The sequence below is a fragment of the Etheostoma cragini genome, chromosome 22 (assembly GCF_013103735.1).
Source record: "Etheostoma cragini isolate CJK2018 chromosome 22, CSU_Ecrag_1.0, whole genome shotgun sequence".
Classification (NCBI taxonomy): domain Eukaryota; kingdom Metazoa; phylum Chordata; class Actinopteri; order Perciformes; family Percidae; genus Etheostoma; species Etheostoma cragini.
Window position 1 is genome coordinate 14985917 of NC_048428.1, and position 15319 is coordinate 15001235.

Consider the following 15319-nt stretch of genomic DNA (forward strand, 5'->3'; position numbering starts at 1 on the left):
AACTCTAAGCAAACCAATTCTAGCCATAGTTCTACCCCCATTTATGGAAAATGTAATGATAGACTGGTAAACCTAATGACAGCCCCATAATATAGATATTATCTGTAAAAATGAGCTTTAAAATATAATGTTGTGAAGGAGCTTTTACGCTAAAAACACCAGAACCCCGTCACTGGGCAGGCTAAAATGGAAAATACCTAAGGCCTTATATTATTTTGACTGCTAAGATGTTTCTTAAATATGTTCACACGGGGGACATGTATATTTTATCAACACTGGCACTACCATTGAACCCTATTCAGAGAACTGAGATGAAGCAGAAAGGTAAAAGACTGCAACATTGAAAATGTCAGGTTTTACAAGATGGCTTTCATTACTCTGAGGGGAGCCTGGGGTGGAATATCTCATTGGCACAGGAGTGCAGTCTGGAGCAGAAGATCTGGAGCAAAAAGCTAAAAAAAAAGAAATTTAGTAAAAAGGGTTTATTCCATGAGACATAAAGTATGATTTTCTTATTGCCAAGAAATCCACTGATAAGACCAAAACCAATGATACAACAAGAAATATTTTTATTTCATTATAATGAACATGGGGAACAGGAGTTTATTTTCAGTTGATCCATCAAACACTATCCTGGTGCTTTAGATAGTAGCAATCACACCAAATCTGTGACTAAAAATTGTCTAACAAAAACACTACTAAACCCTGTTTGAGAAGTGATCAACTAGCATTGCTGCCACAAAACGTCACTGCCACAAAACGCTGCGTCTATCACGTGTGTCAAAATCTGTTCTCAACTGCAGCACAGAGTTAAAGTTAAGAGGTGTCACACTTCCTACTACCAATTGGATAAAGTCCTCAGAGTAAACAGACTACCTTGACATATACAGTGCATATGTTGTGCAAAAATAGCAACTCTGTCTATATATCAGCATTACATTTGGCCCTGTAATGGTTTTATTTGATACTCATTAAACGGCTCCTCTGGGCCTCTTTCCAGTATTTACATGGTCTAGTCTATTTATCAGTCAGCGCAGGAAGGAGTTTTCTAAACAGATCAAAACAGACCGTGTAGAAGTAGAAGACAGGTTTCCTCAAAACTTCCAACTCCAGAGTTAAGGTAGTTGCCGCTCCTAGAATAGCCTGGTTTAACAAAAACATCCTGTGTCACAGGCTTTACAGAATATTTTTAGGATTAGGACTTTTTTAATCTGAACTGTGGCTAAATGAGAGTGTATTAAATTTGCCAGGCAGACTGATAATAATGAAATCACGTCATAATAATGACTCATTAGCGAGTGGCCAATTTGGTCTATAGAGAATATAAAAATGCTAACATCTAAGGAAAAAGGTCAAGACACTGCAGGTTGTTAAATACCGCTCAGGATAGTTTCATCCATATTTATTGGGATTATGCAGCTTTAATAATTAGATTCAGACTTTTCTTAATTAAGAATGCTTAATGGGGAGGGAAAATGTGCTTTGTACCCTTTAAAGATTGAGAATGTCATGTGCACATACAGTTTTACCGCCCAAACACATAAGGGTATTTGTACATAGATTTGTAGAGACAAATTATAATTACAGGTGCACTGGATTCAATCTCCCCTCTAACCTGGCCTCATTCTTCGTCATTCAACTCTCATTTTGCCTAATGATCAATTTGCTCAGAGGGCGGAGACGGCTGTAGACGGATAGACAAAAACATGCAACTTCTGTTAATGTGTAAACAAAGCATGTCTGTCACTGGACAAAAACAGTCCTGGTACATTCTTGTGTGTTGTGGGAGGCACCACGTCAAGCCAAATGCCTCAGGAGTGGACAGATGACGAGAGAGGCGGAGGGATGTTTACACTGGAAGAAAAGAGCTGAGGGAGGGGGGTTAATAGCGACTGAAGAGTGTCAGAAATATGTCTGCTTGAGCCCTCCTGCCTTTGTCTGTGAGCCTGTGGGTGGGGAACATTTGTCTTACCCCCCCTTCTCATCACTGCCAGAGGGAGAGGTGATGGTCAAACAAATGACTTCACTAAATTGGTGGAGTCTGTGAAGTATGTGAAACTTATCAAGAAAAAAATGAAATTGTATTGGTTGTCTTATTAAGACAAGAATAAAAACTCATTTCCTGAATTACAAAAACAACAACTTTTTTGAGCAATTACCAGATGTTTTACAGTTGTCTTACCGTGGAGCCACCCATTTGTAGGTTAACCTAAAGTAAATTGTCTAACATTCTCTTTGCAGCAAGAAAATCTAATTTCATGTCTTGGCAAATTTTCGATGAGCTCCACCAGCATCCAACATCACGTCAGGAAGAATGATTTGTCTGTGCATAATCCTTGTTACAGAAAAGCCTACAACATCAACTGCTGCAAATACCGAGGTCTAACATAAGCCTCTCCCATTGCCCAACAGCACACAATAAGTGACAACATCAGGGAAACACATTTGCACTAGTCTGCAGGAGAGATATTTTTTGCATTCCAGGATATTTACTTTTCTGCGTTAGATTTCTTCCAGGGGTTGAAACAATCATTCAATTCCATTCAGACCAATGTTGAATATAAAAAAGGAATGGGAAAAGAGAGAAAACTGAGAAGACTAATGAATTGTTATTAGTTGAACTACAAATCCTTATTAAATCACTTTCTGTTGGTCTGTCACATTGCTCTGTGGAAGTCATTAAAATGTTGACGTTAGTGGTTGAATGAAAGTCATTTCACTCGCATTCAAGAGGAACACAAAAAGTCCATTTGTGTAATAGAAAGGGCTTATCTTATGCTACTTTATAAGGTGGCAAGATAAGATGGTATATACTGTACTTTCATATTAGAATTAACGCCAGCGAATGTTAAACAGAAAATTATTTAGCTCGAAATGAGGTCAATACACAACGAGTAGAAGTCAATTAATATGATAGAGATTTAGTTGGATTGCCTTGCAATCATCCCAGCTCCATTAGACTAAAGTTGTTTTGGCCATAAGGATAGTTTCTGATCTAAGCCGCTGAAATGATGGAAAATCTTCCTAGGACAAGATGAGTTAATAGCAGCTAATTGAGAAAGTAATTCGCCTCAGGAAAACTGTTAAAAAAGCTTACTGAACAGAAATGTTAAAATGATACAAGCAGTGGATACTTTACTGTCCCAGTTTTTTTGTGTAATTTGGGATAGCTGATCCTATAGGATTGCTTTAACTCAAAAGTGAAATATGCATTCATAACATTTGTTGTCTCTTTTTGCATTTGTATCTCTTATTGTATCTTTACAAACTCAAACAAACAAATGCACTTTCAGGAGCTTCATCCAGTGGGAATGTTTTATCATATCCATAACTCAACACCAATCAGAGCTGAAATGAAAGCTCTGTAATGAGGTTTGATCAAACCCTAAAGCTCAATGAGCCGTGGCGTGAGCTGGCTGGAGGCCCAATGAGGGCTGACAGTGCAGACAGCTCGCAGGAGAAACACCTGGTCAGGCCTCCATCATCCCCCCCCCCAACCCCAACCCCCACCCCATCCTGGCCTCAGCGCTGCTCGGCCACATGCCACTCGCCAGGTGTGTTTCCACCAAGCGCAATGTCTCGTGGCAGCCATCAGACTCCACAGCCACAGATTTGCATCGGCTAATACATGTGGCCCAGGATAGTGCTTGATCTACTGCTCAGATCCAGACATGATCTGTTATGTCTGGATGCTGACGCAAGCAAGCAGTCAAGCTAGATAATTAAGCGGTCAAGAACTAACCTTAGAGTACCATAACAATATTAGACAAATGGAGGCATATGTTCAGGAGCTACTGTGTACCTTTGCTTGTAAAAATACTGCCAAAATCACTGTTCCTCATATGCTAGCATTTAGACAAATAGCGTGGCTGAATTAAACTGGCAGCCAAAGCACTGCCTTAGAGGTAATAACAGTTTCCTCTGGCCTGACAACACACTACATCAGCAAAGCAGAGAAAAAACTTGTGAGAGACAGTTAGAGGCTGTCAAAGTGCCGGAGCGAGCGATGAAGGATGAGGTCTGGGGGCTCTGGAAAGAGTGCAAGGGTGCAAGCTCATTTGTCTTTTTGACGAGGCACTCCTCTAAGACCTGGGAGTTGAAGTTGATATACTCATTGCTGAAAGAGACACAACAAATCACAACCATCAATGAACACCTGACTGTTAAAAAGTAGCCTAATGGGAACTTGACGTATATGTATTACTCCAGAATTAAATAGAAACAGTGCCAAACACAGACATTGCCTAATTATAGAATGCCTAAGGGTGTTGCGTACAAAATTCTGGTTTTCTGGTAGAACGTTGCTTTTGCTGTTTATTTACACTAATAGATTTATCTGAATTTTTTGATTTGCTTATTTAGGCCAGTGATTTCCAGATGTAAAACTACAATTCAGTGGAAAACGTTAAAGGGCTATTGGAGAGCTTTAGACAGGAAAATAGGCTTGTTAAGCTGCTGTTAAAACACGCAATGGTGACAAACTAGTGAACTAGTATTAACTGTTAGGCATATAGAACTCAGTTAAAAACAGAGATCCTTATTTACAACAGTTTCCTGCTCTGCCTATGAATCTATGTGACATGTGAGTAACACCGTGTCTTTGAAGTTGGGAATTGACATTAATGTTCACTTTGAGAGCAGGAAAGCAGCATCTCCCGGTGGGGAAATGAACCAATTCATTTGATCCAGAGAGCAATCAACACCATACATAGCCAAATCTACAGTAAATCTGATCTAAAGTCAGCTACTTTTATCTACAAATGTCACTCCTCTGTGATCTAGAAAAGAGACATTCAGAAGCAGTAAAAAAGATTAAAGACAAGTTATGTAGAGTGCATAGCAGACAATTCATGTTACAACCAGTTTGGACTATGTTTGTGGGAGTGACTGTGATGTTTTTAAGTTCAGTCACTCATGGTCTGACCCTCACCACTTGTCTTCCCCATTAGCTTAATTAGACACAGCCACACACACATTAGATGGTCCCCTTTTTGCTTCACACACTGAATAGCTGGCTGCAGTTCAAGGCATCACAAAAAAAACAGCTATGCAAAACAAGCAGCTTTCAGTGCCAGGGGAAACCAGCAAAGAGCACACACATATTATGTACACTACGCTGTGCGCCATTCAAAAAACCCTCTGGAATTTAAACTGACATTGCGTGCAATAATAACAAAAAGGCACTCCTCAAGTGAGGCAAAAATATTTGTCTTAGAATACATCGGTTTGAATCCACAGAGGGACGTGACAGTGAAGAAAATGGGTGTTGTATGTACTCACATGTAGATGAGTAAGCATCTGTGCGTTTTTCAGTTCACATCTGTGTGAGAGAGTGAGCGTGTTCTTGTGTGAGATGCAGCTACTCACCTTTTTTTTCTGGCTCTCTGCTCTTCAGTTCGTCCTGACAGAAAAAAGTCTTGAACACAACCAGAGTGACACAACCTAACTAACACACCGTCGCACTCCCAAACTTTTTGCTCTCTCCCGGCAGATCTGCACACTTCCCCAACTCCCCCTCCCTCTCCCACTCTCTCTCTCTCTCTCTCTCTCCCTCTGTCTCTTTTTTACTTCAGCACTTCCTGGGCTGCTGTTTATGCTCCAATCAGGCCATTCAAGAAACTGCCGTGCCTCTCCGCCCCCTCCTCTTCCTCAGCCAAAAGCCATTGTTTAGCGGGGGCTTGTCACATATAGACGTCTGTGTGTGTGTGTGTGTGTGTGTGTTCCCTCTTGACAAAGAGGGCACCTCTTGTCACTACCCAAAGTCTGTCTCCTTAATCAGGAGATGAAGAGTGAGGAAGGAGCCAAATACAAGCTGAAGACAGAGGTTGGGAGCAAAGCTGGTAGCTGAAGAAAACCATATGGAGGGGGCTTCCTGCTTGAATTTCTTACTGGAATACACACTTTCTGACATGAGGAAAAGGGGGGTAGCTGTGTTGAGGGTGGGGGTGTGTCTGGAACTTTCTCTCCAAATCCAACAGCTTGATGTTACAAACCGCAACCAGGCTCAGCCCATCATAGCCCCCAGAGAGCCTCAGAGCTTTTTGTCCAAAATAGGCGCCTTTCCCTTTCCCATAGTCTCGCTAAAGTGTTCACCAAGATACCTCAACCCCTTCTCCCAAAGCCCTATCCTCTAATTCACTGTTTCACAAAGCCAGCCAAACACAGCCAGGCCGGCTCTTTCCAGGCTATCGGCTGGAATAAAAAGGGTGGAGGTGTGAGGGGGTAGCAAGGTGAAAGGTGAAGCGTGGGAGGAGACAGGTTGACAGCAGCACACAGAGCTTTTGTTGGGGTTTCCATCATTTCCATCATCGCATAATGGCAACACCTTATGGGGTGTGGAAGAGTTCAGACCCAACCTAAGACATTCAGGTGCAACTTAAACCACACGTTTTACTTTCAAGATAAACTTGAACGGGAAGCAAAAAAAATGTTGTATATAAGTTAAATTGGATTAAATGTTAAGATAGACAGTCAGAGTATAATTTAAAGGATAATTATGGTTTATTACAACGTGGGCCTTTTTAATTGTTTGGGTATGATAGCAAAAGTAATTCTGGGAACATGGTGAAATGTGTTAAAGGGGCACTCCAATGATTTAGAATTGCACTTTGATAACACTTAAAAAGTGACAAAAAGGTTGAAGCAGTGGAGGCAGTGATATCCTAACTATTACTACCTAGTATCCTAGTAAAAGTCAATGCCGAAAAACCCATTTCCAACTTGATGGCATCTTTAATCAGACCCCTTTGTGCCTGGTAAACTTTATATCCCCAGTCTGTAATGCAGGCTTCATGTTTTAAATTTGTCTCCAAGCCCAATTTGAGATTACCTCAATGACATCATCAGGTTGTTGTTTTTTTACAGACCTTGGCAAGCCCCCGCTAGAGCCATAGAATACTTTAATATTTTACGGTTTTAATAGGCTGATTAATTTACTGAAATTGATGTGTAAAATCTGTGGAGTCTTTTGTATCCTGTATGACAGTCTGACTTGAATGCTGCGTTTCAAGAGCTCAACCATGAACTTAGTGAGTACAATGCTATTGTTCCAGATCAAACTGATGGCAGCAAATATAAAAATATGATCCATTCTGTAATAAACTGGAGTTATCCTTAAACCAATGCTACTGTGGTGGAATCCAAACTTGAAATGAACAAACTTACCTTGCTCCTCTGCCTTACTATCCACTCTACTCTTTTTTTCTTCTCTCTCTCCTATATCCGCTCCTTTCTTTCTGCTCTGAATGCAGTATATTCAGTTAGTCCATCAAGCCACATGGGCAGATTGGGGAGCCTCTGTGCCAGGTTAGACTCAGGAAACATTCATCTTGTTGTTTAGTCTGGGCACCATGTGCTGGAGCGGGGAGGCCGCTTCCCTCCACAGACCCCTCCTCTTGTGCACACAAGCACAGAAAACCCCACACTGACAGACACGATCTCAACATTTACTACTGTGGTTCATTGTGTAGTTGCTCAGATGCACAAAACAATGGAACTTCAAAGCGACAGTTGCTACGACACAGCACCAACATGAAAAGAGAAAATGTGCACTCATTTAGTGGCTCAGGTGTGTCAGCATGGGGGCTTTGTGCATCAATATCTATGCTGCTTAATCACATAATAAAGAATGAGATGTTGACTCAGAGCAAAGAGTCATTTAAGGAGCAGATAAGCGGAGGCAGGTACTGTATACAGCACAATATTTGTGCAGCTGTGTGTATGTGAAACTGTATGTGCATATGCTCGGGAATGTGAATTGGACTCATAGCACCATGTGAAATGGAAAATGCCTTGACATCTTTTTCTTCCTGCATAAACAGTATAAACAGTGACTAATCTATTCACGCCAAATCCTACCATTGCAGAAAAGAGACTCAAACAAATAGAGAGGGGAGACAAAACAAATCAAAACTTTTGGGATTTAACTATGCTATGGAGGAACCGTCCCTGCAGTCACCCAGTAAATGTGCCACCTGTGTGTCTTGGAAGACAAACTCGACTGCGCTGTATAATATGACCTGAGTAAAGAAAGTGAAACGACAGGCGGTTTGCTTCCACTAACATAAAGCCAATAGACTCAGTAAAGAGATTCAGTGGCTTCATGGTCTCAAGACACATTTTTGAAATTCAGTAAAGATGGGTTGTATTTTATATATATATATATATATATATATATATATATATATATATATATATATATATATATATATATATATATATATATATATACATACATACATACACATACATACACACACATACACATATATACAACTAGATGAGAATCCAACCTGTTGCATTGCTGCCGAGTATGCTGAAAAACGCTGCCATGCTGAAATGTCTATGGGGATATGCTGCTGAAATTTCCAAACATGAAAACATTAAAGTTCAGTTATCACTCAGATATCTGAGTCAATGACAGGATTAAAACAAAAACAAAAATCACATTTTCAAATATAGTTTCATATTTCATAAAATTGTACTGTTGCATTTTGTATGCTTAACACCCATGTTTAACATTGTAAAAACAATTTTAACAGCTTTACTTAGCTATTCGAACTTTCTAGCTTTCCTTTGAAACCCCCCCACCCCTTTAGCACTCATTAGCAGCAAATAACATTTGTGATTTTTTTCACCCTGTGTTGAGCCTTCTGTTTTAGCTACCGAGTGAGGCCTCCCACTTCTGTTCCATGTTTGTTGGGAGTCGCACATGCGCAGTAGCTGGGTAAAAACTACTAGCCAGTCCGAAGCAGAGTATGTGGTGCCGTGCTAGCAGCTAGGCAGCATGATGACATGTGTTACAAAGTGACGCACGTTAAGTAAAGACTGGCCTACAATAGAGCTGTTTGGAGATGGAAAGTGCCTTTGGGGTGGACTTTGGGCTTGTTCACTTTGTAAAGATTATTGTAGAGAATACTAAAAGACATTATTCACAGATGGGATTAAAACTATTTACTAATACAGTGAGCATTATTAGAGATGGAAGGTTCACTCTTGATCTTGGAAATGGTAGCATGACAAATAAAACCGATATTAGATTTCAGATATCTTCTAGACCTTTCAACCACATCTCATGGACTTCATCAGTTGTCACAGAGACTAAATAAGGCTTTATACATGTAAATGTAAATGTGCTGTATTTATATAGCGCTTTTCCAGTCTTAACAACTGCTCAAAGCGCTTTTACATCTACAGGAAACATTCACCATTCACACACATTCACACACTGTGGCCGGGGCTGGCGTACAAGGTGCCACCTGCTCATCAGATAAACACTCACACACATTCACACTCCGGTGCGCCGGGTGCAACTCGGGGTTCAGTGTCTTGCCCAAGGACACTTCGACAATGACTGCAGGGGCGGGGATTGAGCCACCAACCTTCCGATTGGCAGGCAAAATAAGAAAATCTAAATAAATAATATTTTAATTTTTTTTTCATTTAGCCTCACATCATCCAAAGCCCTGGTGAGCTTCTGCTCTCTATTTTTTAGCCACTTTTATAATATTCAACAGGGAGGCTGGAGAGTTTAGCCAATGGCAACAATGGATACTGGTCTAGTATGATCTCTGAGTCAGTCTAAAGATGATGAATAGCAAATAATGCACACCACTGTACGTTGAACCCCATATTTAATCCATCACAAACACATCTTAGTCAAGATCCCACAACTCATGCTCATAACTTGATTTAGCAGCTTGGTGAATGTGCCTGCCATTAAAGATTTCTGTGTAGGAGATGTTAAAAAGCTGATGATTAAATAAATTAATAACAGCCCAAAGTAATGAGAATGTGAAGTGAGAGGTGTGAGATCAGACCCGGGCCGGAGAAGTGAATGTGGCACTATGAGGCCAGTGTGATTGTCCTGTGGCCCGCTGCAACAGAAAGGAGCAATGAGACATAACTCACCCGGGGAACATAGCACAGAGAGTCAGAAGGGTCCCATGACCCATTTTTCTGTCTGTCTGCCAGTCTGACTGTTGCTTTCTCCGTCTCTGGGTGGGCGAATGGGCGCACACACACACATTCCTGAATGCAAGTGGTAGCATCCACGAAGATGTGGTTAGACAGATTACGTCCTAGAGATAACATGAGTCTATCCTTCTGTGGTGAAGACTGGTCAGTGCGGATCAGTCTTCCAGTCAGACAATCTCAGAGATGACAGCCAAGACTGGGTCAACAAAGGTATCAGAGATTACAAAGCAGAGTGCCAGCTTCAGAGTCAGGTAAGAACTGCTCCAAGTGATCTGAAGACCACAAGCCAACCTGTTCCCAGATCTCAGGTCTGAATAGAACAGAATCAACTGGGCAGAAATACTTAGTAAAGAAATAATCACAAATTTTGTGATTGGACAACTCAAGCCGTAATGTATCCCAGATTTCAAATGCTGACTGAATGTCACCATTCTGAACAAACACACCACATTCATAAACACATACTCACTCTCTTGTAATGTGAAGAAGTAGCTAGTACTACTGATCCCAATCCCAAATGTGAATCAGCTTTTGCATCTTTCAGCTCATTTTTGGTTCACTGGCCCAAATAGATGAGTCTTCGCGGTTCTCATTACCAGACTCATACATAATGTATACTCATCAACGGCTATGTATGATTGTACAAAAATGTATGCACGATTTGTGTGACATCTAAGGAAACCAAGGGTTCACCGGTCGTGACAGTTTAATTTATGCACCAAACCGGCTGATTAAGATTAGAGTGCTTGGGGCTGCAAAAATAAAGGCTTAAAATGCCTAAAAAAAGAAAAGAAAAAAGAAGACTAGAGTGTTTGGGTTAAAACACCGGGCCCTTACTTCCAAGACACGAACACTGCTCCCCTGGGTGAAAGTCCTGTGCTTTGGGACCCACCCACTATCCCGTCAATCATTTCTAGGGGTAGTACAAGGTGCTGCCTTACAGCAAATTTCAATGTGGGGCAGTAAATCTAGTAATAATGTAACTACTTGAAATACATACAAATTACCATGTATTACTTTTTGTAGCAATATGTATGAACAGTTCATGTTCATGACGACAGATTGAATATAACAACATGGGCATTAGTTTCTGACCAACAATTTCACAAAATTGCAGAGAACAAAGGTAAATGGGGGACTGCTGAAGAGAAAAATATCATCCAATCCAATGAAACCCAAGATATTTTTATTATTTATATTTAATTACTGCATGCCTTTAATGGTACCACACTTGATATCACATTATCTCTGACTGCAGTGTTTTAGAAGCTTTGCTGTGGTGCAATCTTAAAATAATTGGGATTACTTGATCTAAAATAGTGCTAGACCAGTCAGGTCAAAATATTAATAGACTGGGATTCAAAACTGGAACACTGAAGCGTTAAATTCACAGAGCGTCTTACCCCTAACAGCTTGGTCCTGATTTTAGTACGAACGCAGACATGCCATCTTTGCACTTTGGCATTCAAGCGTTACATGCTTCTAATGACAAACTGACAACTCTTTAGAAGACTACAGTGCTTTTTGTAGGATCATTTCAACTGACAATGACCCCTAGATAGTGAGTGAGTGTGTGTGTGTGTGTGTGTGTGTGTGTGTGTGTGTGTGTGTGTGTGTGTGTGTTGGGGAAAAATCGGGGGACAATCATGCCAGGCCACCATCTGGCTTAGGCGGTGAACCTGTCAGGTCAGGCTCTTCTCCTCTCCCCACCTGCTCCACATCTGTCGCTCCCATCTCAACCTCTCATACTTCCCCTCTATTATGTAACACCTTAAAATGATTGCAGCAAGGCAAACAATAACTGTAAATACATGTTTGTTTGTTTTTTGTCATAGAAATGTGATTCCCTATCAGGTTTACAGAGTAATACAAAGCATTTAGCTTAATTGTGTTTGGCTCATAAGTGCACTTTAGTGGCTTCTGGTGCGATATAAGAATTATCGGTCTTAATATAATACATTTAGATAGACCAAGAATAATGACACTAAAATATTTATTAGATGTTTTGTGATGTCAAAAGAAAGATGAACACATCCCCATAAGCAAGGGTTTTTAGTTAGCTGCAGTGCTGCATCAGCCTGTCAAAATATTTATTGTGCAAAACATGTCTGCAAGGAATTTGGAGTTAAAGCGGCCCTAAAGATATAAGTCATTGCCTATCGATAAAAACATCCTTTATTGCTAAACTGGAAAATGTTTCAACAATGAATAATTGATGATTTCTGGTTGCACATCAAATTAACTGCCAGCTGTAGCATCATGAACTCTGGGTCTCAATCAGTAACTTAGCATACCCTTCGTGACTTTCCATAGATATGAGGCGCTCCCTGCCTGTCTGTAAAAGGATTTCAGAGGATCACACAACAACAAACAAATATGTTATAAAATATGCAGCACCGAGAAACATTGGGTCCCAATCACAATTAATATTCTGTCTCCAAGAAAACAAAGACGACAATTTGCTTTGCTTTCTTGTTCCAGCTACAGCATTTATGTGGCTCCATATGATCATATTGTGAAGCTGTGACAACAGAGCATAGATGTCCATATATCTACAAGAAATAATCTGTACTGCTTTTAGTGTGTTACTATTACCCCATGGTTTCACGTATACTTCTGTAATTTTACTTAAATGTTTCATGACCCAATTACACTTTATTATTCATTTTCTTTCTTTCGGACCACATTTAGTTAAATCCACTTACCTTTTTCTGAAGGGAACCTACTAATAAGCAAGTTAGTAAAGGAAAGTGAGCAAGAGTGTTATAAAAAAAAAAACTGTGAATCTGTCATTTGTCAGAAAAATGCAGAATTCATCATCATAGTGTCTCATAACAAAAATTCTTTTTTAATTTAAGTTTTTAATTGCATCTTCCAAATCTAGGAGCCTTTTTCTGAGTCAAACTTCAGGTTACGGGAGAGGAAGTTAAAGGGAAAAAGGGCTGCAATAGCTCTCTCTTGCAGCTTTAAGGAGAGACTAAACTTGGCCAGTATGAAAACTTTCAGGATGTTCAAACAGGGTTTTGACTGAGATTAAGAAGGGAGCTGCCCAGGTCAGAGCCCCCCCCCCCCCCAAAAAAAAGCTTGGCAGCCCCAGCATCTGTTCTCAGAAAACAAAAAGCTTGCAAGGACCGACGCACATCCACAGTGTCACCATCACCACCCAACTTCCATGCATCATCTGTCCTGACAGTGTACACCTGTGCATGTTTTAATATATGTATTTGTGGACCTATGATGTTGCAATGATGGAACACAGATGAGACTTATTACATTTTCCATGAAAAAAGCACACTATGCCCTGTTTCCAAAATGAAAAATTTGATTTATGTCCTTGTTTCACCAGTTGTTGTATAACACCAGAATGGGTCCTGTCCGTTCTGCCATACATTATCTTTTTCTCCAGTCTCTCTGGTCATAATAGATCAAATATTATATAACAAGGGATGTTATATAAGAGTTTCTGATGCCTATCACAAACCATCTAAATTCTTCTGCTGGGCGTCTTGCAAAAACTTTTGGCTGGGAAGGATCATAACAAATGGTTATTTGGCTGAGTATTATACAAGAAGACAATTGAAGCAGATAAACAGCCCTTACAAATCACAGATGCAAACAGTTGACTTTTGCACAGCTACAATATTCAGAAAATGTATTTCCACTCTTAGAGCAGTATTCAATATGGCAATAAAAGGGAGTAAATCTTTTTATCCTGTCATTTGGTTGAATGGTCTATTAAATGTGCTTTTATCCAGCTTCCACTGCTTCTAAAGGGATAACTTTTTAACCCTTTTTGATTTAATTATTGTAATGTACTGTAATAATTGTTTAAGATCGGAGATAAAAGTGAAACAAAAAAAGGGGTGAATTTAGAGGAACTGCTGTCACAAAAATATCACATGCATCCCAGTTTTCTGTGACATCAGATTAGTGGAAATCCCCTTAATTTGCTCCCCGCAGCTCAGGCTAAAATGCTGCGTCAGTCTCATGATAGCTTTAGCTTCCTAGCTGGAAAGCATGCATGTCTTACCAATGACTTCATCACACAGTCAAATCATATTATTCCCTTTTAGTTTTCTAATCCCCAGATTTAAGAAAGGAAGGACATTTTACAGAGGCACAGGGCGGCTGTCAAACCCATGTCTTGGTGTTTCATATTTAGGGGGAAAGAAACTTGCCAAAAAAGTAAAGTCACAGCCTAATTGAACAAGTTGCGCCAGCAGGATAAAATGAATAAACGTCAAATAAAAGACGCGTGAGAGGCATAAACCTTCACGAGGACAGAAACTCCAGTGTGGGCATAATGAATCAAGTTCAAGCTGAAGTCGTATCAGCTGTACAGCTGGGGGCGCTACATGCCAAGAGCTATTGAAACTCCAATATAAAGTGGAAGAAACTCACCACACTTTCCCTTATGACAAAGAGTTAAGCGTTGTGAGCTGTAATTATGTGAAGTGGTAGAAAACCTGCTCACTATCAAAAGCAAAAGATGAGAGATTCCATACGTGGTCAGGAAGTCTGTTTTATTTCTAGTTGCAACAAGTACAAATTGCCGTGCAGCAGGAATAAATCTTGCTCATTTTTTGGTATTAAACAGCACACATTCTCAATGTTTTACAGCTCTGCTCTTCTTCAGAAACAGGTGTTACAATAAAACTAACTGTTGGATCAGAGGCTAAAGATTCGTGAAATGGAAAAGTCAGATACATAATTGAGGATAAAATGATAGAAAAAAAAGATCTTTGTTATGGATTTTGTTTTCTTACACTGACAGTACAACCGGGAATTCATAATAGAGTGCATGTGGGTCACACCAATCTTAATGGCTTCAGAACAGGCCGAGGTAGTTCTCTGTACTGGCAGTCATTATGTTAACTACAACAGGCCGAGACCCTGCTGAGCACATGACAATTATAGCACAATGTCTGTCTGTTCTGCTGGCAAATGAGGTACACGTATAAAATTGACTGGATTATTTTTGAATAAGCCATAGGTAGGTTGCACACAGTTATTAACCAGTAGCATGTTGCAGCTTCTGATATCAGCACTGTGCCCTTTTAGAACAAGAACTCGGTGCACTGCTGCTTCACTGTTGATTTGGAGCACCGTGATATAAACCCTAACTATCCTTCTAATTAATTTATAATGAATGTGATAGCTTTAGGCCCTTATTGGGGCTGAGATAAGCATAAAGCAGGTCTCACTGTAAACAAACGGAGAGTAAAATGTAATACAATACCATTCCTATTTGCCGCTCACAATGAAAAGTCTCTTAGGTTTCTTATTCATGAATATTTAGTTTTTTCCACGCTCACTATAGACAGCCTAAAGCAGCACAGCTCAT

At 40.1% G+C, this 15319-nt stretch overlaps 1 protein-coding gene across 20 annotated transcripts in view; it reads right to left on the reverse strand.

Moving 5' to 3' along the window:
• Nucleotides 1-15319, reverse strand: part of si:ch211-285f17.1 (sickle tail protein homolog) — a 105468-nt gene that overhangs the window by 57995 nt on the left and 32154 nt on the right. The window contains exon 1 of one of the 20 annotated variants that reach the window (XM_034862475.1): nucleotides 5368-5549. The exons of the other annotated variants lie outside the window; for them this stretch is intronic. The gene's annotated coding sequence lies outside the window, so the exon portion shown is untranslated. Of the gene's footprint in view, nucleotides 1-5367; nucleotides 5550-15319 lie in introns of those variants that run through there. 20 annotated transcript variants of the gene reach the window in all.